Genomic DNA, 27,614 nt, shown 5'->3' with positions numbered 1-27,614 from the left:
AGAAAAAATCCTTGTGGAGAATCCATTTGACATAAAAAGAAATAATTGTATGCACATAGACAGAGTCAAGAGAACTTCACAAAAAAACAAAAAGGAACTCAACAGCTAACGACACTCTATACAATTTAGAAATAGGAATTACACACGAGCAGGAGCTCACGAATAAACGTCCTCACTCGACAAAGGCTCAAGCGAAACTCCTGAAAATATAATTATTTTTTAAAGAATTTTATCAAAATTGTTTAAAATAATTGAATTTATATTAAAATTGTTGAAAATAATCTACTTTAATTAATATTTTTAAAAAATAATTGTCTTCTTTCGAGAAATTTTATTAAAATTTTAATGAAAATAATTGGATTGCTCTAAAGAATTGTATTATTCATGAGAATAATGAAATTTTTGCCACAAATTCTATTAAAATTTTTTTAATAATAATAAACAAGAAAATTTAATATTATGTACTTAACTGTATGAATTTCATTCAAATAGATTTTGTTTCTTTTATTTTGATTACTTTTTGAAGTAAGCCATCAAACTTTGAGCCATCCCCTAAAACTTTATCTTTCAGGAAATCAGGGAAAAGTCCGGGAAATACAGAATTGAATTTTTGTTATTCTGTATAGTTGCAAATATATTTATTTATGATTAATGTAGTGTTTGTATCATGAAATTATATTTATTTATATTGTGATGTATATTAATATATATATATTGTGATAAAACATGATCCGAGTGATAATACAAATATGAAATTATCGTATGTTGGAGAATGTGAGTTTAATGAACTAAAGATGCAAAGTTTCTTACTGTCATAAATTTTCTCCGCGTGGCAGAAAGGCTAATATAATGAAGCAGTACGGCAAACAAAGTCGTTTCGAGATCATCACCCAAGTGCGTGACTCTAAGCTCTAAGCCGATCGCAAATGAAAAAGCCTGCTCGGAAGTTGCGACCAGCATCATGTACCGGATCATTATTTCAAAAGGACATGATCGCTTTCAGTGGAAAATAAATCATTTTCTTGCGATTTCATATTTGATTAATAAAATTTTTATTGAGAAACGATAATAAATTCTAATACTAAAAATTATTAAATAAGATGCATCAGAAATTTTTTTCTCCAGTTATAAACATTTCAATATAGTTTGCAATAATTTTAATAAAAGATTGCAATGTATGCTCCTAATTTTTTGTTATGAGAAAAAAAAGTGTGAGAAAGAAACGCAATCCTCCGGCTCGTGAACAAAACGTATTCAATGAGGAAGGTGAATTGATCTTGATGTCGGAAAAAAAATAAAACATACATCCATAAAACACAAGCAGTGGCCAAATACCGTGGTAGGTTTGGTCAATTAAGTGCTGTTTCGTACTCTTGCCCGCATAATTTCGACACGAGGATCGTTAAAAATTTTTCAACCAACTTGACCTGTAAACATATAGTTGGAGAGAAAAATGATGAAAAAAAAATTCGAGGAAATGGGACAAGCGAGAAGTTTTTATATTTTTTATTATATTCTGAAACTAATAGTACCTCACACAGCACCGAAACTTTCCTATAAATTTATCAAAGATTTAATTGCAAACTTGGAAGTATTACTTGCGAAGTTTGGTAAAAATTGTGTAAAGATTTAAATGTCCCACTTCAATAAATGTTTGTCGTCAAATGTTCCCAAAAGTGGGACATTTAAATCTTTACACAATTTTCACCAAACTTCGCAACTAAACTTTGCAAGTAAATCTTTAATAAATTTTTAGGAAAGTTTCGGTGCTATGTGGGGCTATTTAGAGTAATACAAATAGAAATAAAGACAAAGTGTTTAGAAATGAAGTTTATAAGAGAGCGCAATGGACAATAAAAAAGAAAATCGAAACCGAAATCGAAAGGGGAAAACCTAAAATAATAGTGAGTAGCGGGAGCAGGAAAGAATTAAAGAAGGAGGAAGCCAGTTTGGTGAAGATATGGTGAAGACCATACGCGAATATGCGCGAATAAAAGACGCGTAACAGGGACGATTAAGGTGGGAGAGAGAGAAGTCGCTAAACGGCATTCCAAACTGCCCATCCAGCGCCACCCAACGGTAACCAACGCACCAACTCGAAAAGGCTTCCTCCATAAGACGTCATGGGGTTCAGTAGGGTTTGACTCTCAGACAGCATCCCGTTTACATCTGCACCTGTTAGCCTGTTACCAATCACATTTCATTTCATCCAGTCTCCCAATCATCGGCAAAATCGATAATTTTTATTTTTTAAAATAAACAACTGAAACTCTTTTCAGTACCAAAAGCAGGGTTGCCACAGGTCAGGGAAACGTTAGGAAAAGTAGAATTGGTCAGGGAAATCAGGAAAAGTCAGGGATTTTTATTAAAAGTACTGGAAACAATTAAATTTGCAGGATTCATAAGAAAATTCTCAATTCGTTTGTTTGCCTCATAAACTATGAAATTGACAAAAATTCTATTAAAAACCCTTCAATTTTTTCTATTTCTTACAATAATTTCTTTTAAATAACTTAATTCTATTAAAGAACTGACACAAAGTTATTACTTATAAATCATTTAATAAAGTATTTTTTTGAAAAATTTTCATTTCAATTCTGTTGAAATTCGTTTCAATTTTAAAAATTTTATAACGCAATTCTTTGAAAGAATCCAACTATATTTTCATAAATATTAAAATTCTTTACAGAAATTCAATTATTTTCAAAAATTTTTTTTAAAAAATTCTTGTCAACATTTCAATTATTTTTATAAATATCAAAATTTTTCGCCGACATTCAATTATTTTCAGCAATTTTAATAAAATTCATTACGAAAATCAATTATTTTCAAGAATTTTAATAAAATTTATCACAAGAATTCAATTATTTTCAAAAAATCTAAAAAAATTGTCAACATTTCAATTATTTTAAAACTAGCAAAATTTTTCGCCGAAATTCAATTGTTTTCAGCAATTTTAATAAAATTCATTACAAAATTCAATTATTTTCAGGAATTTTAATAAAATTTATCACAAGAATTCAATTATTTTCAAAATTAATAAAAATTTTCGCATAAATTCAATTATTTTCAAAATTAATACAATTTTTCGCAGAAATTCAATTATTATCAAAATTAATACAATTTTTCGCAGAAATTCAATTATTATCAAAATTAATACAATTTTTCGCAGAAATTCAATTATTTTAAGAAAAATTTTTAAAAAATTTTCTTCAACATTTCAATTATCTTTAAAGTAGTTCAAAAGGTTTTAATTTGAAATTTTATAAAATTTCAATTTTCAATGAATTTAATAAAAAAAAGTTTAAAGAACTAAGATTTTTGAAATATTTTAATTATATTAAATTAAGTTTTAAAAACCATAGGTTTATATAGAAGAATTTTAGTTAAAAACACTAAAAACAAGGATTTTAGAGAAGTTACAAGTGTTTGCAGAAATTCAATTCTATGTTCAAAATTTTTTTAAAATTCGCTTCAAAATTTCAATTATCATTAAAAATAATAAAATTCTTCTCCAAAATTCAATTATTTTCAAAATTTTTTATAAAATTCTAAGCAAGTAGTAAATTATTTTTATAAATAATACATTTTTTTACCGAGATTCAATTATTTTTATAGGAATAATAAAACTCATCATAGAATTTCAATTATTTTTAATACAATTTGAATCAAATTCTTCGAAAAATATACTTAAGAATTTTATTAAAAATAGTAATGCGTCGAAAAAATTAAATTATTTAAAAATTTGTTGATAAAATTAAATTTTAGGAAACATTTATTTATTTCAAAAATTATTTATTATTGTATTTAAATAATTGAATTCTAGTTTTCTAATAAAAATTGATATAAAAATAAACAAATTTCTTCGAAATGATTTTATTGTTTTCGCATAAATTAATAAACTTTTTTTTACAGAGATTCAATTACTTTCATAAATAATAAACTTTTTTGAGAAATTCAATTATTTCTATAAATAATAAAATTCTTTTTAGGGATTCAATTATTTTCATAAATAATAAAATTCAGGAATTTCAATTATTTTTAATAAAATTTTAACCGAATTCCTCGAAAAATGTTATTATTCTTGAAAATTTTATTAAAATTCGTCGAAAAAATTCAATTATTTAAAAATTTGTTCATAACATTTTTTATGAGAATTTAATTTTGAAAAACATTCATTTATTCAATACATGTTTCTAAGCATTGACTTAAAACTGTTTTAAAAATAATTGAAATCCTATGAAAAATTTTATTATTTAAGAGAATAATTTAATTCTTACAACAAATTTTTATTACGTTTCTTTTAAATAATTGAAATGGTTTGAAGAATTTTATTATTTATGAAAATAATTGAATTCTTGCAACGAATTTTATTATTTATGAAAATAATTGAATTTTTGCAACGAATTTTATTAAATTTTTATTAAATAATTGAAGTCCAGTAAAGAATTGTATTATTTATAAAAATAATTGAATTCTTTCAACGAATTTTATTATATTTCTTCTAAATAATTGAATTTGTTTGAAGAATTTTATTATTTATAAAAATAATTGAATTCTTGCATCGAATTTTTATTACAATTTTTTTAATAATTGAAATCCTGGGATGAATATTATTTTTTATGGAAATAATTGAATTCTTGCAACGAATTTTATTACATTTTTTTAAATAATTGAAATTCTATGAAGAATATTATAATTATAATTGAAATGCTGTCAAGAATTATTAATATTTTTGAAAATAATTGAATTCTTGTAACGAAGTTTATTACATTTCATTTAAATAATTGAATTCTTCTGAGAAATTTTATTAAAATAGTAGATTTTGAAAATATTTGAATTTCAGCGAAGAATTTCATTATTTGTGAAATGTAATTGAGTTCTTGCAAAAAATTTTTGAAAATAATTACATTTTTCGAAGAATTCATTTAAAATTGTATTAAAAATAATTGAAATCCTATCAAAAATTTTATTATTTATGAAAATAATTGAATTCTTGCGAAGAATTTTATTAAAATTTTTGTAAATAATTTAATTTTTTTTTAAATTTTATGAAAATTTAAATTATTATAAAACATGAAGATAACGATCATATGTGCTCGATATCTTCATGTTTTACAATAATATTTTTAAAAGTTATTGAATTTCAAAAGGTTTGAATTTGAATGTTTTGAAGAATTTTAATTCCTACAGAAGAATAATAATTATTGAATATTTATTCAAGAAAGAAGTTATTGGTGTTTTTGAATAATTTTACAATTAAAGAAATTCGTAAATAAATGTAATAGAACATTTTTTGGAGTACCTAATAATTTTTAGAGTGAATCAGAATATTCTTTAGGTTCAGGGAAAAAATCAAAATTTTGTCTGGAAATCAGAGAAAAACAAACTTAATTTTTTTTTGACACCCTCTAAAGTCAAATTTCTATTTTCAGATAAAATTCTCCCTTCAACTATTTAATTTTTCTCCGAGGAAGTAAATTTCTAATTTTTTGTTTTCCCACCTTGAGAATCTAAACGCTCGAGACCTTGTTGAATAATGAAATATAGTGCAATTAAAATAATGATGGCATTTCGAATAATTAAACTGACCTTAAACGTATCTATGGTCTCTTGATAAACAATAATAATATTATAATAGTTGTTTTCTCGTTGATGCAATGGCTCTCGATTAAGTCTTGTAAAATGATGGTTTAGCAAATGTGAAGTCAATAGCTGTTTGCGGTATATAATGGGGATCTTCACGAGAAACTAATTTGCACTTCATGAGCGCTTGAGAAGGTTAGATCAATCTTTGCCTGCCTCCAATCGCCATTAATTTCGTAAAACGAGGAGCTGCCACAACATCGAAAAATTTATTTCTGTAATGAAAATCGAGTACTATTTTCTCTGACTTGTCAACTATAATGAGAGGCGCATGATTATTCCCCAAATGTCATTTTACCGAACTGTCATTTTACCGAATTGCATTTATCCGAACTGTTATTTTCACGAAATGTCACTTTTGCGAAACGCCATTTTTACGAATTGCCACTTTTGCAAAAAGTCATTTTTGCGAAATATCATTTTTACGAAATGTCACTGTTACGAATTGTCATTTTTACGAAATGTCATTTTTGCGAACTACCATTTTTACGAATTGTCACTCTTGCGAAAAATCATTTTTTCAAATTGTCATATATGCGAACTGCCATTTTTTCGAATTGTCATTTTTACGAAATGTCACTGTTGCGAATTGGCATTTTTGCGAAAATTGACATTTCGTAAAAATGACAATTCGAAAAAATGACTGTTCGCATAAATGACAATTCGTAAAAATGATATTTCGCAAAAATGACTTTTCGCAAAAGTGACAATTCGTTAAAATGTCGATTCACAAAAGTGACATTTCGTAAAAATGACAATTCGTAAAAATCCACTATTTTGAATTTTGAAAATTCGAATTTGTAATCATGAAGATGACCCTGAAAACCTTTCAGAGGGATATAATGAAGCAAAGATCAATTTTTAAAAACTAGTCCGCCATTTTTATTTTCGAAAATAAAATAAAATAAAAAAAAAAATTAAAATTAAAAATCACACCTTCCTCGTGGCAAGCAAACTATATTGTCACATAAAATGCAACTAACATTTCACCTAGCCTCTTTTTTCAATCAGGATGTTATATTTAGTTTTTGTGAGCAGATCTTATTTTACGTTCGGAACCTCTATTTATACATACGTACCCATATCTTTTATTTTGTGTGTCGTGAGCATTCCTCTAATCGTACGAATATTGCTTTCCATCGGGGCGTGGAACCCAGCGAAGAAACGAGCAGGTACAAACACACGAGTATCACTCAGATTAGGTTTCCATTCTTGGGATTCTGATCAAAGGATCAGAGGCCTGAAAACATCTACGGGGTCAAAGTCCCAGAATCGCTTTCAAAAATTTTATGAAAAGAGGCGTAAAAAACACGAGAATCTGCCATGGGTTATGTCCCGCAGCGTCTGCTTTTAATTTATTTCACTAAAATAAAAATTATAGGTCACAAAAAACCTTGATTTATGCCTTTTTTTGAGATCCACTTGTTCAATAGTGAAAATAGAAGGAAGATTTTAGTTTTTTACAATTTTATTAACTCCTTTATATTAGCATTAACTGATGTTTCTTATTTGCTGGCTTTGTTTGAAAATTTTTTAAAAATTTAAAAAATTTTTAAAAATTTTTAAAAATTTTTTAAAAAACACCAAATTTGCATGGATGTAAAAATGAATGTTAATATTCCATAAGAGAAAGGAAGAATAAGTGAAGGAAAATACGGGAGTGTAATAAAAGTATAAAATCAAGCAAAAATCAATCTCGAGGTCACATCAGATCTTGGACAGGAGAGTTTACATTCGCTGACATTTCGCAGCAACAATTATATTACACGGAGTTCGGGGCCTTATCTTTATACGATTAGGAGGAAGAGAAAAAAACGAAATAGCCATGAACTTTTGGTCGGCCCACGATTCCAATGCAATGGACATGTTGTTCGAGAGGAACGCTCGAAGCTGCACTCTCTCATTGAATCCTCACGGGCCAGGCGATGCGATAGTCTGCGAATGCGCGATTGCAATTAGCGGCAAATGCAATTACGAATACATTTAAGGGCTTCTTGAACAGTCGAGTCAAATTTTGATAACGTATTCTACATTAAACATAATTATTCCCTTTAATTCCCTAAACAATACTGAGGAAATTCCAACTGAATTTTTATCGAAATAACGATGAAATTTTTCAGGGTTGCCACAAAAATTTAATTTTCTTTCTCCCTGATTTACAGACAAAATTTTGACTTTTCCTCTGATTCACTCTAAAAATTATTAGGAAATTCAAAAAAAATGTTCTATTACACTTATTTGCGAATTTCCTTAATTGTATAAAATTATTCAAAAAAAAACCAAATAACTTGATATTTAAAAAAATATTCAATCATTATTATTTTTCCACGGGAACTAAGATTTTCAAGATTTCTAATTTAAATCTTTTGAAATTCAATAATTTTAATTTACATTAAATTTTTCAAAAAAAAAAAAAAATTATTTACAAAAATTTTTAATAAAATTCTTAGCAAGAATTCAATTATTTTTACACCTACTACAATTTTTCACATGAATTCAATTGTTTAAAAAAATGTAATAAAATTCGTTGTAAGAATTTAATTATTATCATAAATAATAAAATTTTTCATAGGATTTCAATTAGTTTTAATACAATTTTTGAAAATAATTGAAATTTTGCAATGAATATTATTAAAATCTTTGCGAATAATTGAAGTTTTATTACATTTAAAAATAATTGAATTCTTGTGATGAATATTGTTATTTATGAAAATAATTGAATTTTTCAATGAATTTCATTAAAATTGATGAAAATAATTGAATTTTGTTGAAGAACTTTACTATTCATTAATAAAAGTAATTTACATTTTGACAATTATTTTTAGATTTTTTGAAAATAATTGAATTTTTGCGAAGAATTTTATTAATTTTGAAGGTAATTGAATTCTTGTGATAAATTTTGTTATTCATAAAAATAATTGAATTTTGTATAATAAATTTTATTAAAATTCCTGAAAATAATTGAATTTTGTAATGAATTTTATTAAAATTCCTGAAAATAATTGAATTTCGGCGAAAAATTTTGCTACTTTAAAGATAATTGAAATGTTGACCATTTTTTTAAAATTTTTTGAAAATAATTGAATTTCTGCGAAAAATTGTATTAATTTTGAAAATAATTGAATTCTTGTGATAAATTTTGTTATTCATAAAAATAATTGAATTTGGTATAATGAATTCTATCAAAATTCCTGAAAATAATTGAATTTCGGTGAAAAATGTTGCTACTTTAAAGATAATTGAAATGTTGAGAACAATTTTTTTAGATTTTTTTAATATAATTGAATTTCTGAGAAAAATTTTATTAATTTTGAAAATAATTGAATTCTTGTGATAAATTTTTATTAAAATTCTTGAAAATAAAATAGTTCATAGGATTTCAATTATTTTTAATACAATTTTAACCGAATGCCTCGAAAAATGTAATTATTTATAAATATTTTTTTCAAGAATTCAATTACATTGCACAAATAATGAAATTCTTTGCTGAAATTCAAATATTTTCAAAATCTTCTATTTTAATAAAAATTCTCAAAATAATTCAATAATTTAATAAAATTCGTTGCAAGAATTCAATTATTTTCATAAATAATAAAATTCTTCACAGGGTTTCAATTATTAACAAAAATTTTAATAAAATCCGTTGGCAAAATTCAATTGTTTAAAAAAAATGTAATGAAATTCGTTGCAAGAAATCAATTATTTCCATTAATAATAATAAAACTCTTCACAGGATTTCAATTATTTAAAAGAAATGTAATAAAAATTTGTTTTAAGACTTCAATTATTTTCCTAAATAATAAAATTCTTCACGAGATTTCAATTATTTTTAATACAATTTTAAGTAATTTCTTCGAAAAATATTATTAATTTTTCAAAAATTTTATTAAAATTCTTCGAAACAAATAAATAAACAATTAACAATTATTTTTGTTCATAGAGAATTTTCAAATATATTTATTCTCATTATTTCAAATCAATTATTCTTTTCTACAATTTTTAAATAAAACTCTTCTTTGAATCAAAATATTTTTAATAAATTTTTGAAAAAGTTCTTCTTTGAGAATTTTTAAATCCATTTGTTTACAATTTAATTTTACGTGAAATTTCAATTATTCGAAAATTCAATTAAACATTAGAAAATAAATACTTGAAATAATTTAAAAAAACTTTCGATTAAACTTCTTGATAAAAATTAGTTCCATAGAATTTCATAGATTTGCAAATATTTTAATTTGAAACCTTTACAAAATTCAATTATTTCTAAATATTTCAATAATTAGTAACTACTACAAAATTCAATTATTAACCAAAACTATAATTGAAATTAATTTTTATATCAATTTTTATTAGAAAACTCTACGAGAATTGAATTATTTAAATACAAAAATTAATAACTTATTGAATAATTGAATGTTTCTTAAAATTTAATTCTTATACATAATTTTATCAACAAATTTTTAAATAATTGAATTCTTTTGGGAAATTTTATTAAAATAATAGATTATACAAATTATTAAAATATGAAAAATTTTTCAAAATAACTGAAATTTTGCAATGAATTTTATTAAAATTTTTGTGAATAATTGAAATTTTATTACTTTTAAAAAATAATTGAATTCTTGTGATGAATATTGTTATTTATAAAAATAATTGAAGTTTTCAATGAATTTTATTAAAATTGCTGGAAATAATTGAATTTTGTTGAAGAACTTTACTATTCATTTATAAAAATAATTTAAATTTTGACAATTTTTTTTTTTAATTTTTTGAAAATAATTGAATTTTTGCGAAGAATTTTATTAATTTTGAAAGTAATTGAATTCTTGGGATAAATTTTGTTATTCATAAAAATAATTGAATTTTGTAATGAATTTTATTAAAATTCCTGATAATAATTGAATTTTGTAATGAATTTTATTAAAATTCCTGATAATAATTGAATTTTGTAATGAATTTTATTAAAATTCTTGAAAATAATTGAAATGTTGACAAGTTTTTTTCGATTTTTTAAAAATAATTGAATTTCTGAGAAAAATTTTATTAATTTTGAAAATAATTGAATTCTTGTGTAAAATTTTTAATTTTTATTAAAATTCTTGAAAATAATTGAATTTTGTAATGAATTTTATTAAAATTGCCGAAAATAATTTAATTTCGGCAAAAATTTTTGATATTTATAAAAATAATTAAAATGTTGACAAGAATTTTTTAAAAATTAAAAAAATTTTTTTTAGAAATAATTTTCAAATATTCCAAATTTTCTATTTTGAGAATATTGATCATTTTTAGAATGTAAATAATTTTTTAAGACATCTTTATAACACTTTAAAGTGTAAAAAGTGTCTTTATTCATTGCAAGAAGTACAACATTCTCTCGCACCCATTTGTCACGCAAATCTGTGAATATGTTATTGCTCTTCTCACAACTTACAGCAGCAAACGAACAGTAATTCAATATACTGCATAGTGTATTTTATTAATTCCTGGTGATTACAATATGCACATATAATCGCTGCCTTTTCACATCGGCCGGCAAACGGTATAATATGTGGTATTCGAAAAAAAATTTGCATTTAATGCTTTTTCGAAAAATTACCAGTTATACGTGCCTGTTCGACGAATACTTTAAATATGTTCCTTTTCCAAAGTAATTATCAATCATTTAACTCTGTCAATTTTCACCTCTTAAAGTTATGTTCACACGTTTCTCCACCATCCTTTCACAATGCTGCATACAAAAAAAAAAAAAAAAAAAAATTTCCAAATTATTACTCTGTTGTGTATTGTTTCAAGAAATGTTTCCAGAGATAAATTTGGAGAATGAAATATTAATTTAATAATTACAGACAAATTCACATTTGAATTGTACCTATAACATTTGAAAGGTATTATTAGTTTTTAGCTAAATGTTAGTTTATTGGTTCTCTTTTAAGGAAACGTTTCTCGTGTGTGTATAACATATATTCCGCTCGATCGACGTCGCGTTGTTGGTCCCGTTAACTCGAACCCTCGAGAGACTTCTGACTTCTTTTCTACTGTGTACTGTGTGGTGCTGTGTATCAGTGAACGTAAAAGGCAACGAGCATGTTCTTGTGTGAATCCTTCGTATATTAAAAAATTACTTATACCATCCATCGAATAGTGTGCAGCCTAAAATTAAAAGCAATCTTCATCATTATGTTATCGTGGCCGACAAAGGAGCCGGTCACTTTTTTTTCCGAACCAATTGAGCATTTTGCATACAAATGATACGTGCCAAATAGGTGTCATTTTCCCACTACAGGGTTGCCACAAAAATTTTATTTTCTTTTTTCCTCACTTTTCCCTGATTTCCAGACAAAATTTTAACTCTTTCCCTGACCCTAAAGAATATTCTGATTCACTCTCAAAATTATTAGATACTCAAGAAAAATGTTCTAATGCATTTATTTACGAATTTCTTTAATTGTAAAATTATTCGCAAATATCAATAACTTCATTTTTAAATAAATATTTAATCATTATTACATTTTCATAGGAATTAAGATTTTCCGTACAAGACCTCTTAAAATTTAATTTTTTTCATAAAATTAATTGAACAATTAAACACAACGATTCTTCTAATTACATCAATAGTAAGAATATTATTATAAAACATGATCGATGTCTTAATGTTTTATAATAATTAAAGATGACCGAGAGATAAAATAATTATTTTATAGGTTATAAAAATATTGTTATTGTAACTCTATCAAAATTATTTTCATCATTACAATTCAATTATTATTTTGTACAATTTTTAACAAAAATTCTTCTTTAAATCGAATTATTTTTTAATAATTTTTGAAAAAGTTCTTTGAGAATTTTCAAATACATTTGTTTACAATACAATTTTAGAAAATTTCGAATATTCGGAAATTCTTAAATTAAATATACGTTAGAAAATAAGAATTTCAAACAATTTAAAAAGAAATTTTATTAAACTTTTTCAAAAAAATTAAATTTACAAAATTGTTAATTAAAAATATTTAAAAAATTCAAATTTTCAAAGATTTTAATTTGAGACCTTTTCAAAATTCAATTATTTCTGAAAATTCATGCTATAATGCTTTTACTATTCAATTATTATCTAAAATTTTAACTGAAATTTATTTTTAAATCAATTTTTATTAGAAAAGTGAACGAGAATTCAATTATTTAAATACAAAAATAATTAATTAATTGAATAATTTAATATTTCTTAAAATTTAATTCTGTCGACGAATTTTAATAAAATTTTTAAGAATAATTACATTTTTCGAGGAATTCCATTAAAATTGTATTAAAAATAATTGAAATTATGCGATGAGTTTTATTATTCATGGAAATAATTGAATCTCTGTAAAAAATTTTATTATTTATGAAAATAATTGAATTCCTGTAAAAAATTGTATTATTTATGAAAATAATTGAATTCCTGTAAAAATTTTATTATTTATGAAAATAATTGAATTCCTGTAAAAAATTTTATTATTTATGAAAATAATTGAATTATAGCGGAGAAATTAATAAAAAAAAATTATAAATAATTGAATTCTTGTAAAAATTTTTTATTTATGAAAATAATTGAATTCCTGTAAAAAATTTTATTATTTATGAAAATAATTGAATTATAGCGAAGAAATTAATAAAAAAAAATTTAGAAATAATTGAATTCCTGTAAAATTTTTATTATTTATGAAAAACATTAAATGTTTGCGTAGAATTTTATTAATATTTTTTTAAAAAATTGAATTCATTTGTAAAACTTTATTTTAATAGTAGATAATAAAAATCATTGAATTGAGGGAAATTTTTGAAAATAATTTAATTTTGGAGACGAATTTTATTATTTATAAAAATAATTGAAATTTTGCAAGAATTTTAAAAAATTTTTGAATATAATCGAATTCCTACGAAGAATTTTATTACTTTCGTGTAATAAACGAAATTTTTTATTCGTGAAATTTTCACGAAAAATAAAAAGTATTTTTTTTTAACTAGAAATTTAAAAAAAAAACATTTCTATTTTTTAATAATTATTTAATAAATTTTTTATAAACAATTTATTTATGTTTATGTTCTGCGCCTTTTAAAAATTGGAAAAAATCTCAACATACAAATAAAACTATAAAGAATCAAAATACGTTTTTTTTCAAAGTTCCTAAATTTTCTCAACGGATTTTGATTCCTTATACATAGTTTTAATTGTATGTTGAGATTTTTTCAAATTTTTAAAAGGCGCAGAACATTAAAAGAAATAAATTGTTTATAAAAAAATGAATTAAATAATTATTAAAAAATAAACTTTTTAAAAATTTTCTATTTCTAAACGAAAGTATATTTTATCTCCTTTATATTCCCGCTTGGTTCATTTAAATCGGTTGGTTCATTTGAGAAAAAAAATTTTTTTTTTTGCCAAAAAATTCATTTTGCAATAATGTTTATATAAAAAAAAATGTCTGTTCTTTGGTGGACACATTCTTAAAACCAAATAGAAATGTTTTTATAACATTTCGTTTTAAAAAGATACTTTTTATTTTTTGTGAAAATTTCACGAATTCTGACCCTTTTGGAAATAATTTTATTTCTCCAAATATATGAAATTGAATCTGTGGATTTATAACAGATAATAGAATAAATAAATGTATGGAGAAGTAAGCAGTCTATTGGTATGAAAGGAAAAATCAGGTGAATGGAGAAACGATATGTAAGGGAAATTGACAAAGAAGAAAGTACATTATTTCATTATTACTGATAACTAATTAATTTAAAACAAACAATTTTTTTCGTCAGTTTGCATCATTATATTTAAATTGAAATGTCAACAACAAGTCAGAGATATGCTCATCAAGGAGGAGAATGAAAAAAAAAAAAAATTGTTGTCAGTTCGACACGAAGATCAGAATTGGTGAATGGCTATGAAAACCAGAGTCGGTACTGCTTTGTGAGGTAAAAGAAAAACGATAAATTAATGTCAGAATCTGTAGCTACATATATGCGCGAACGCAGCTAATAAGTATCAAGGACAAGAGATTCGAAAACGTGTAATTGCACTTGCCTATACGTTGGAACGCGCCTGGGATAATTGGCGCGATTAATTTAAACGAGAGAGAAAGAGAGATGCAAAAAAAAAACTCGAAGATTCTTTTACTGTTAACGAAATGGCCGTTAATAAGCCACGAATGGTGAAATCCGTGCATTGTCATTGGTAGAAAGCTGTAATGTACGTCAGAGTAAAAATATTCTTTTGTCGGGCTCATGCATAAAACAAATGGGTCCCCTAAGTAAATTCAATTATTTTATTAAATTAAGAAACTGTTTTCAAGAAATAATAATCATTTATAACTTTTCAGCAATTGTCCAACCACTCGAGATTTTCAGGAAACAAAATCAAAACTTTCTTTTGCACACAATTATTTAATTTCTTGGAATTTAGAAACATTTGGAAATTAATCGACTATTATGGGTGTGGAATAAAAGAAATTTTGAAAAAATTATAAAACAATAAGTTGAAGAGTTGAAGAGAGTTGTACATCATTACGAAATTTTTAACAAAAACGAGATTCAAATAGAGATGAGGAAACCATCCATCATATTAAAATTTTGTTATTAAAATTCTTGTTTAAACATAATGACCTTTCAAGTTCCTTGCCTAATTTCAAGATGTCTGTTTTCTGGTGAATAATAATTGAATGTGGTAATGATGTTTTAATTTTTCGATATTTATGCGAGGCAGTGTTTTTGACTAAATGTCGGACACGTATTCGATGGGTAATTAACAACTGGGAAACTTGTGTTAATACCATGTGAAAAAGAGTTAAAATTTTATTCTTTACCTCGGATTAGTCGATTTAAAATAGAAAAAAAGTCGAAAAAGTCGTTTATTTAATTCAGTGTCATCAGAAAAATTTTATTTTTTATTCTTCTGATCTTTCACTGATTTCTAAATTTAATTATTTAAAACTTAAATAATTTCTTTAAATAAATATTTAAATACTTCTTGTTTGTTTTTATACGGGAATAAAATTTAAAAAATTTCTATATAAAACCTTCTGAAATTTAATAACTTCTAAAAATTGCAACGTTAATTCTCTTGAAATTCAATTATTTTCTACAATTTTTAATCAAACTTCTTCTCGAAATCAATTATTTTTAATAATTTTCCAAAAGTTCTTAGAGAATTCAATTATTTAAAATTTTAAATACAACTAAGAATGTTTTCAGGATCTTAATTTTTGTCGAGTAAATCAAAAAAAAAAAAAAAAAAAAAAATAAATAAATAAATAAATCCTTTGAATAAATTCCTTAAAAAAATAAATAATAATATTAAATAATAAATATTATTAAAATAATATAATATAATTATATATTATTATATATTATTATATTTATTATTTATATTATTATTTATTATATTATTATTATTATTATATTAATATTATTATTATTATTATTATTAAATAATATTATTTATTATAATATTATTATTTAATAATTTCCTTTTCGAATAAATCCTTTGGACCCAAGATCACAATATAAACAGATTTATTATTTAAATACAAAAATTCAGATTCTTGTTAGAATGTTAAAAATAATTGTAAAAAATTGTAATGTTATTATTTTTTGTATGTATTTGAATTTTTGGAAATTTGTATTTAAAAAATATTTAAATGAAATTGAATTTTAAAAAATTAGAATGCAAAAATTCTAAGAATTATTTTTATCAAAGATATTTTAATATAATTTTTTTGTAGCTAATTTTCATTAATTACCATTTTTAAATTTACACTTGAAGATTTTTCAATTAAAATTTTTGAGAAATCAATTATTTTCAAAATTTGCAATTAAAATTCTTTTAAAGTTTTGTTTTCAAAAATTTTTATCAAACACTTTGAAAAAAATCAATTATTTTCAATTAAATTTTACAAAATTTCATTTATTGAAACTCTTTTTTACTGTGAATTTTGAAAATTTATTTAGTAATTTATAAAAATAAGTTGAATTGTTTCGAAGAAATTATTAAAAATTTTAGGAAATAATTGAATTTTATGGAAATATTTGAAAATATTTGAATTCTTCCGAGAAATTCAATTAAATATATGTTTTAAAAATAATTGAATTCCTGCAAAGAATTTTACTATTTATAATAATAATAATAATTGAATTCTTGCGAAGAATTTTACCATTTATAAAAATAATTGAATTGTTTCGAAGGATTTAAATTAAGATTTTAGAAAATAATTGAATTTATTCGAAATATGTGACGCTCCACGAGAAAAGGGACCTTATTTACTCTTGTCATAAGGTCCCTTTTCTCGTGGAGCGTCACATATATTAAAAATTGTTTTAAAAATTAAATTCTTCCGAGGAATTTAATTTCAATTATATTCAAAATTTATTTGCAATTAAAATTCTTCAAATGTTGATTTTCAAAATTTAAAAAAAACACTTTAAAAAAAATCAATTATTTTTAATTAAATTTTACAAAATTTCAATATATTTATTGAGACTCTTTTCAATTGTAAATTTCGAAAATAATTTGCATTTTATACTAAAAATTATTGCAATATTCGGAAGAAAAGTCGAAAAAGTCGTAATTTTTTAAAACAAGTCGAAAAAAGTCGAAAATGTTATAATATCCGAGAAAAAGTAAAATAGTAATTTAATTATTTTTTGGATAATAATGCAAAAGTGCATTGACCGACACTCTTCCATAATAATGGAATTTATGGAATTTAGTACTTTTGCCAGCTTTTGCCAGAGAGGCGAAACAAAACGCAAATAATGAAATATACATAAATGGTTACGCGTATAGTATAACTTTCTGTTGCTGTGAACGGTATATAAGAAATGGGAAGCTGTAAAAAATTTTATGATTCTCGTGCCTATGTTATTAGCATGTACATATACCACTCGCTTCCCCTCACAAACGACGCTTTAAATGTTAAGCAAAATTTCTGTTTTACCAATCACTAAACCACTTTATTATTCCAAAGAGAGGTTATAGAATATTTCCTAAATCATTTCATTTCCAACTGTTCAATTCAAGATGATTGATTCCAAAGAGACTATTTTTAAGATTAAATCTAAATTTACGTCAATTTCATGACTTAAAATCTTACTCTCATAAAAAAAATTAGGGATTTTTATTAAAAGTACTGGAAAAAATTAAATTTAGAATTTATAAGAAAATTTTGAATTTTTGTATATTTTCCTATAAAATTTCATTTTTTAATGAATTTTATAAGAAATTTTAATGAACTTAGATTTTTGGAAAATTTTAATAAATCAAATTCTTCTGCAATAAGTTAAATTTTTTACTATTTATTTAATTAATTAATAAAAATAATGGATTTATAGGGTAGGGTTCTAAAAAAAGTTTTTCTAACAAGTTATGATTTCTAATATTTATTTTCCCAAAATTTGTAAAATTCCATAATTTTGATAAAAGTTAGAAAATTGTTAAAAACCTAAGATTAATAAATAAAAATTATTTTACATATTTTCTGTTTCTCAATCACAATTTTATTTACAAACCCCAACCAATTTATAGTAAACCCTCCAAACCCTAAAATAAAAAAAAAATAGGTGGGGAAACAAAAGTTGTTATTTTTTTCTCACGGATTTTCCAAAAATCACGAAATTTCAACTAAATTAATAATTCCTCGCGTTGGTAGTTAATTTTTTCGTTTAATAATTGTTTATTCTAATATTAGACGCTATTTAATAAAAAATTCCAAGTGATTCCAAGTCGGGGAAAGCAGTGATTTTGGTTTTTTTGTCACGGATTTCCCGAGAATTTCAAATAAATTAATAATTCCTCGCGTCGGTAGTTAATTTTTTCTTTTGATAATTGTTTATTCTAATATTAGACGCTATTTAATAAAAAATAAATAATCCAAGTGATTCCAAGTCGGGGAAAGCAGTGATTTTGGTTTTTTGTCACGAATTTTCCAAAATTCCGAAATTTGAAATTAATTAATGTTTCCTCGCCTCAGTAGTCATTTTTTTCTTTTGATAATTGTTTATTCTAATATTAGACGCTATTTAAAAAAAATTCAAGTGATTTCAAGACGAGGAAAGCAGTGATTTTGAATTTTTTGTCACGGATTTCCCTAAAATCCGAGAATTTCAATTTAATTAATAATTTCTCGACACGGAAGCAATTTTTTTCTTTTGATAATTGTTTATTTTAATATTAGACGTTATTTAAAAAGAATTCAAAGTGATTCGGGGAAAACAGTGATATAGAATTTTTCTGTCGTAGATCCTCCAATAATCCCGGAATTTCATTAAAAAAATCAAAATCACTGCTTTCCCCGACTTGGAACCACTTGGAATTTTGTGATTTTGGAAAATCCGTGAAAAAAAACTTTTGTTTCCCCACCTTTTTTTTATTCTAGAGTTTGGAGGGTTTACTTGGATTAAAAATAAACAAAAAAAAAATTTGCATTCTGAATTTTTTCGAGAAAATTTTTTTTTTTGTTTTTGTGGAATCAACGTTGGTAACTTCAGTTTTATAAAAAAATTAAATTTTGGAGAAGTTACAAATCTTCTATAACTACACTCTCATTTTCTTACCTTGACGGATTGAATTAACCGAAATTTAACCGAATCCGTTCAAGTTACGGTTCAATTTCAGTAAAAGTAAAAAAATCTCGTTAAAGCAAGAAAAATTTATGAAAAGAACTACTAAAGTGAATAAATGAACACTTTAAGAGTTAATTTTAAGAATTGTTGTCAATATAGAGGACATTTGATAATCGAAAAGTGAATTTAATTTTGTCATGAAAGAAAAAGTAAAAAGCATATAATTTGTGTTCAGTTGTCAAGAATAAGATCTTAAGGAATTTTTCGAATTTGGCTTATTTCAATTGAATGCGAGTGCAGATTATAGATTTTCCTATTCTATTGCGCTGAATTATTTTCTTAAAAATGATCCTCGAGATTAGAAATGCAATGGATTAAGGTGCACAAAGCCCCGTCAGAAGTTATTTACAAGCCCAAACAAGTAAATAGACAGGGCAATAAAATCAATGTAAAGAAGGTGATTTTATCGCACCTCCGGCGAGCAGGCAGGTCGCGCGTGTTTCGCCGGACAAGGGACCGAGTTCAGAGCAGAGTTTGCGACAGAAACCACATTTGCCTTTTGCGCCTAACATAATACCCGTAAAATGCTGATTAAATGAATAAATATTACCGGCATGAAAAGGACAGTTTTATTGAATGGCCATAGTTGCTTGTGTAGAATTTTTTGCATCTTTATTTGCACCAGAAGCCGCACAGGAACACAACTTAATACATATCTTTATTACCAGCCCGTTGCGTTGGACTGCGAGTTTCAATAAAGAAGTCCCCTCACGATTGGTGCAAATGAGAGGGAATATGTTTTGGTACAACTCCCACAATCAAAAGCTGTTTCATTTAATATGAAGGAGACGCTCGGCGCAGTTCTGCAACTATACGTAACCACATTATGCAAAGAACTTTCTGCTCCGGGTTAACCTTTCTCAGAGATGAAAAAGGAGAAGAGAAGACCCAAGTAGAAGATAATAAAGTTTCTTAGGTTACGTTTCAGCGCAACAAAGAAATCTTGTAGATTAATATTTTACTGTAATAATTTCATAAAGAAATTGACTTTCATTGAAAAACATTTTCAGACCGGGGTTATGTTAACATCAATAAAGTGAGCAATTGAAAATTTTACTACCAACCTCACTTGCCGTTAACTCTTCATTCCATTACTAAAGAATACCAGCTTCTAGATCCACTTTGATATATAAATTCTTTCCTCTTTCTAAAAAATATATCGGGGAGAGTGGGGCAAAGGCGCTATGCGGGGCAAAGACGTTTTTTAAAATATCTCCTTTATTTTCTGTCTATTCCAATTGGTATTAAAAATTAAGTTGCAATGCAATCAGACCAATTGATTAAAAAAAGAAAAACCTAAAAATATAAAATATTTTAAGAAATATAACAAAAAAATTGTTTTGCAAAAATAAAATGATAATTTTACTGAACAAACTTTTATTTTTTAAAACATAAGTTTAAGTATTTAATTTTTAAAAAACGTAACAGTAAATAGATTAAATATTTCTCTACACAACTGGCGTGGTGTTTTAGTTTAATTTTGTATCTAAATATTTTAAATTTAAAGTAAAAAAAAAGTTTGTTATGTGGGGCAAAGGCAATATTGAACATAATTTGGTTAGAAACAAGTGAATTTTTGCATTTTCAATGTATTAATTCACAATATAAGGTTAAAATCACTAAAAGTTTTTAGTTTTTATTTAAATAGTTTAATTCTTTTAATAATATGTTGTTAACCTTATTTTCTTCTAAATTTCAATTATCTTCATAAATAATAAAATTATTCTCCGAAATTTAATTATTTTCAAAAATTTTTAATATATTTTATAACAAATATTTTTAAACTTTTCAAAAAAAAATAAATAAATTTCATCAAAAAATTTTATTCAACTTGTATTAAAAATAATTGAAAATCTCCAAAATATGTTATAAGAATTTTTTTAAAATAAATAAAATAATCGAATTTTTACGAAAAATTTTATGAGTTATAAAAATAATTGAAATGCGTAGAATTTTAATAAAATTTTTAAGAATAATTGCATTTCACGAGGAATTCATATAAAATAATTTCAAAAATAATTGAAATCATGCAATGAGTTTTATTATTTATGAAAATAATTAAATTCTTGCCAAGAATTTGGTTAAAATTTTTAAAAATTAAATTCTTAAACATAATTTTATTATTTTAAAAATATAGTTGAATTCTTGTGAAGAACTAATTATATTTTTTTTAAATAATTAAATCTATGCGAAGAATTTTATAAAATTCTTTTTAAATACATAATTTATTTTTTCGAAAAATTTTATAACAATAATGTTTTAAATAATTGAATTCCTGTGAAAATTTTATTATTTATGAAAATAATTGAATATTTGCAAAAAGAATTTTATAAAAAAAAAATTTTTTCTAAGGGGAGACTTCGACAAAATTTTTAACTACATCAAGAAAATGATTTAAATCTTCCATAAAATTATTTTTCTAGTAATTTTCAGAGAGAAAATCAATGGTTACAGAAATTCAATTATTTTCAAAAATAATAAAATTCTTCGCTGAAATTCAATTATGTTCAAAAATTTTTTTAAAATCTTGTCAAAATTTCAATTATTTTCAAAAATTTTAATAAAAATTTTGTTAAAATTTCAATTATGTTTATAAATCATAAAACTCTTCTCCAAAATTCAATTACTTTCAAAAATTTTAATGAAATTCTTCGCAAAATTTTAATTATTTTCATAATTTTTCTTCAATTTAATGATTTTAAATATCTACTACTTTAATCAAATTTTCCAAAGTAATTCAATTCTTTAGAAAAAAAATTTAATCAAAATTCTACGTAAACATTTTCATAAAAAATAAAAATTTTACAGGAATTCAATAATTTACAATTTTTTTTTTAAATTACATGGAAATAATTCAATTATTTTCATAAATAATAAAAATTTTTTCCAGAGATTCAATTATTTTCGTAAATATAATAAAATTCTTTTCAGGAATTAAATTATTTTCATAAATAATAAAACTCATCCCAGAATTTCAATTATTTTTAATAGAATTTCAATCGAATTCCTCGAAAAATGTAATTATTCTTAAAAAATGTATTATTAAAATTCGTCAAAAGAATTCAATTATTTCAAATTTTATTGGTAAAATTCTCTATGAGAAATTGAGAATTCAATTATAAGAAACAAGCAATTATTAAATTAACTGTTATTTGTATTTAAATATAATTGAATTCTAGTAGAATTTTCTAATAAATATTTGTTTAAAATGGATTTCAGTTAAAATTTAAGATAATAATAATTGAATATTAAAAGCATTAAAGTGTGAAGTTTTAGAAATAATTGAATTTTGAAAAGATTTCAAATTAAAATCTTTAAAAATCTGAATTTTTCATATTTTTAACTAACAATTCTGTGAAATTAATTTTTTTTGAAAAAGTTTAATTGATTTTTTTTTTAAACTATTAATTGAAGTTTTTATTTTCTACTAAATATTTAATTGAAGAATTTCCGAATAATCGAAATTTTTGATGAAATTGAACTGTAAACAAATTAATTTGAAAATTCTCAAAGAACGTTTTAAAAAATTATTAAAAATAATGCATTTACAGAAGAATTTTAATTAAAAACACGAAAAAAAAATTTAATTTTGGAAAAGTTACAAATTATTGCAGAAATTCAATTATTTTCAAGTGTATACGGAGAAAAATGAAAATTCAGATTTCGAACTGAATATAAAACAATTTGAACGATTTGTATTATCATAGGAAGAAATATTAAATTTTGGTTCTCTATCCTAAAAAGTTTAGTAACGATTTTCAATGAAGATCAATGCTAAATATCTTAATAAACGCCAATAGTCTTCTTTCAACAAGTGCAATCAGATTCCGTAATTAATTCAAAGGTGAAAAGAATTAGGTACAATTATTATTATTTGTATTTATTTTAATTCAGCTACTCAATTGTTACAAACTTTGTATAAACGTTCACTTAAACGGGAACTGTTCTGTGCGAGAGTCCTTAGATTCATTCCTAAACAGTTTTTATGAATGCGAAACTCTGTGGCGCGCCTGCGCCCACGTTTGTTCAGTTTCTTCGTTTTTGATATACACGGAAGTCTCGGTGTAGTTCGTAGTGTATTAATTGTTTCAATTAATAAAAATTTTAGTTTTAAATATAATAGTGAGTGCAGTTTTGTAATAAAGTTCTAGTGTTACAAATGAATGTAGAAGAATATCTATGTGAAATGTTTGATCTCATTTTGAGGTTAGGTGTGTGTTTATTTTGTTTTTAGCCGGTTGTGCAATGCCTAATTGTTATTATATTTTATTGTAATGTTGAATTTAGGCAACTAAATGTAAAGTCTAAAATGAAATAATATGTAAAAAATAGAGAATACCTACTTTGAATTTTAAAAATCTTCGCATTGGAATTTTTATTTAATCTGTAGATATTTAAATAAAATCTCTTTCTTTAAACGTTTTAAAACAGATCATTTTAGTAAAAATGGCAAAGGACTTGTATTTAATTTTTAAAGAGATTCTACGTTTAAATATCTAAAGAATAATAAAAATCCCAGTGAGAAGTTTTATAAAATTCAAAGTATTCTAATATTTTCAGTTGTTTCATTTTTCAATTTTATATTTAGTTTCAAATTGAATATTCCAATAAAAGTAAATATTTTGACAAATAAAAGTAATAATGTAGGTCACTAGAAGATCTGCTCACATTATATTCAGTATGGGACTCGGCACTAGACTTGCCTTGGACTCCGCCCAGAAGCGCCTATCAATGTGTTTAGTCTGCTTTGTTCCGCGTATAAGTGTGCATAAGAACGAAAACATTTTAAGCCTACTGACGTGCTTTAACCCTTTTACGATTCATTTCCCTGTTTTTTATCCTGGAGCCGCAAAGGTAGACAAGTTTGGGAATGAAATCTAAGTTACTAGCGCTGAACTCCACAATTTTAAATCGGATTTTTCTGCGTGTAATAATATTTATTTTCGCAAAAATTAAATATTATCAAAAAACAATCAAATTCTTCTTAGGGATTCAATTATTTTCAGGAATAAGAAAACTTATCGCAGAATTTAAATTATTTTTAATAAAATTTTAATCGAATTTCTCGAAAAATGTAATTATTCTTAAAAATTTTATTAAAATTCGTCGAAAGAATTCAATTATTAAAAAATTTGCTGATAAAATTCTTTATGGGAATTGAATTTTAAGAAACATTAAATTAGTCAATAAATTATTTATTTGCATATTATTTGTATTTAAATAATTGAATATTCTAATAGTTTTCTAATAAAAATTTGATTTAAAAATGAATTTCTGTTAAAATTTGTATTTAAATAAATCTGTTTAAATTTGTATTTAAATAATTAAATTCTTATAGAATTTTTTAATAAAAATTTGATTTAAAAATGAATTTCTGTTAAAATTTTAGATAATTAAATATTAAAAGCAATGTAGCGTGAATTTTTAAAAATAATTGAATTTTAAAATTAATTTTTTTGAAACTTAATTGAATTTTTTTATATTATTTGAATTTTTTATGTTCTAATATATATTTAATTGAAGAATTTACGAATAATTGAAGTTTCGTAAAATTTAATATTGTAAGCAAATGGATTTGAAAATTGTCAAAGAACTTTTTCGAAAATTATTGAAAATATTTCGATTTAAAGAAGAATTTTAGTTGGAAATTCTTGAAAATAATAACTGAATTGATATTGATTTTTTCACTCGATCATCTTTAATTATTATAAAAAATTTAATTTCTAGTTTTAAGTAAATTTTTTTTTTATTTGACTTATGGTATGGTTATATTTTTGTCAGTAATTGGTCCGTAATTTTTCATTTTTGGTCCGTAAAGTCCGTATTTTTAAATACTGTCACTGGTTCGAACCCCGAAATTCTTTCTTTAAAAATTGTAATATACAAAAAAAAAAAAAAAATAGTATTTCGTTGCAATGTGAGGAGAAAAAGTGAAAAAAGAAATAAAAAAATGATTGGATAGTTTTGTTTGAATCATAACCGATGAGCAACGGCTTATTCCAGTATGATTTCACTTTAGGGAACTCGTTTTCTTCTTTATAAAAATTGTGTCGACTCATATCAGACACAAACTGAACGAGTTCGAAAATGAAATCCCTTTTGCGGTTTAATAGTGGTATATCAAATACCAAAAGCTTTGGTCCTTTCTATAAGTGAGATGAGATGAGTCACGTAATTAGGAGCTTGGCGAGAGTAAATTACAAACAGGATGTGTAATTTCTGGTACTTCCAGAACCAGAAGCGCATTCCAGAGCGTGAGATGTGCGCAAGAATATTTTTTTTCAATGTTTATTTTCCGTCGCTTACTTCTTTTTTTTTCTAAAAACAAGAATCTTTCTCACTTCGAAAAACAACCTCTAATTTTCAAGGCAAGATTCTTTTTCCTGTATTCTTCTATTTTAGAAAAAAAAAAAAAACACTGCACAATGACGTAATAGCAATTTTCATAAACGCTCCAACTTGTGAATAGTAGTAAACAGTAGTAATGTTCATAAAACGTTCCCGCACTCGAGAAAGTTTACTATTCAAGTATTTTTAGATTTCCTTACTTAAATATATAAAACTAACGTCTTACTTGGTGCACTTTCATGTATGAGTGATTCCCCATACATGATGATTACTTTTGAAGAGAAAATTTTTTTTTGCATTTGCAAATTAAATACTTTTTGTTTCCTGTATTCCTAAAAGTGATTCAACGTACTTAAAACCGCTTTTATTGTGTATTGTATATTTTAAATGATTCCTAGAACTTTTTCTTTCACTTTGATTTTGAATCAAGGAATTCAAGAAATTCGGATTAGTCTCAGTTCGACAAGGGCTAAATTTCTAAACATATTTATAATGCATGGCAAACACCAAGTCAGAGTTTATATAAAATAAATATGACGATTTTATTTCATAATTATTATGGATAATAACAATGCGATGGCGTAAGGATCATCACTAAGCGTTAGGTTGATCAATTCATTATTGTTCGTTCTAATAATAGTAATAACAATGATAATAACGATCTTTGTCAAGCCGACAGTGAATTGCAGTATTATAAAACGAGCATAGGAAATAAAAAACCAAATGTGAAAGGAATAGAGTACGTATCCCTTTCGATTGCAATAAAATATATAAGCTTATTGAAATTACTTATACTTCTTCTATGACGGGGTAAAAATAACAACTTTATTTGTGCGAGGAAAAAATATTGGAAAACCTTTTTAACTAACAATAAACTATCTGATATAGTTATCAAAGTAATTTCAATAACAAGTAAAACGCAAGGCTCTTTATACCGTTTTTGAATTTATCATAAAATTCTCAAACTGCAATAGGTTTCAAATACAACTCTTCTAATTACAATTTATTGACAAATGTTTTTTACTCTCCAGAACTTAAAATATTGCCAACTTGAATAGAAGAATCAGTCACCAAATACAAAGTATTAAATTTTTTTTATTGTTAAATTTTTCTTATTTTTTTACATTTTTATTAAAAATTCAATTTCAGATATCAGCTTGATATTAATTAAAGAAATTTTCTGGTCAAATTGTGCATAATTAATTAGCAATGAATCAATTGCAAAAGTAATGTTTTTTTTCAACTCTATAAAAAGGAAATTATTCAACAGTTTTTTTTTTTAAAGAAGTGGTTTTTAGAATTGAATAAATCGTAAATGTGATGGACTCATCGTACCACAAACAAAAGAGCAAAAAGTAATTGATGATTCTCTACGTATGCAATTCACTTGATATTCGATTTTTATTACTCTTTTACACAATTGTGTTGTATGTGAAATATAAAATTAATAAGTGCTGAAAAGTACAAAGTAATATTTTATAATTAATTTTTGAATAATTTCATAATCAGAATTTAAAAAATTCATTTATTAAGAACATAATTAATTATTAATGTTTATATCTTCAAAAATTTCAATTTCTTCTCAAGAATTCAATTATTTCTTTATATAGTAAAATCTTTGCAGAGATTCATTATTTTCAATAGAAAATTTCACGAAAGAATTCAATTTTGTTCTTAATTCCTATTAAAAATTCCCCTAAGAATTCAATTATTTTCTAAAATTATAATAAATCCTTTGAAACAATTCAATTATTTTTATAAATATAGTAAAATTTTTTTGCATAAATTCAATTATTTTCAACAAAATTTAGATAAAAGTTTCCAAATAAATTCAATTATTTTCGAAAATTTCTAAAAATCCTTCAAAACAATACAATTATTTTTAATTAAAAATTCACGAAAGAATTCAATTTTTTACTAAATTCGCTGTAAAAGTTTACAAATAAATTCAATTAATTTCTAAAATT

At 23.8% G+C, this 27,614-nt stretch overlaps 1 protein-coding gene across 5 annotated transcripts in view; it reads right to left on the bottom strand.

The window, feature by feature from the left end:
- The window catches only part of LOC122498634 (transcription factor AP-2-epsilon), a 376,673-nt gene that overhangs the window by 97,581 nt on the left and 251,478 nt on the right, over positions 1–27,614 (bottom strand). The gene's annotated exons all lie outside the window — the stretch shown is intronic.

This window comes from Leptopilina heterotoma, unplaced genomic scaffold, assembly GCF_015476425.1.
Source record: "Leptopilina heterotoma isolate Lh14 unplaced genomic scaffold, ASM1547642v1 Lhet_156, whole genome shotgun sequence".
Taxonomy (NCBI): Eukaryota; Metazoa; Arthropoda; class Insecta; order Hymenoptera; family Figitidae; genus Leptopilina; species Leptopilina heterotoma.
Note: the sequence above shows the minus strand (reverse complement) of the source record. Positions and strands in the feature narration are given on the sequence as shown.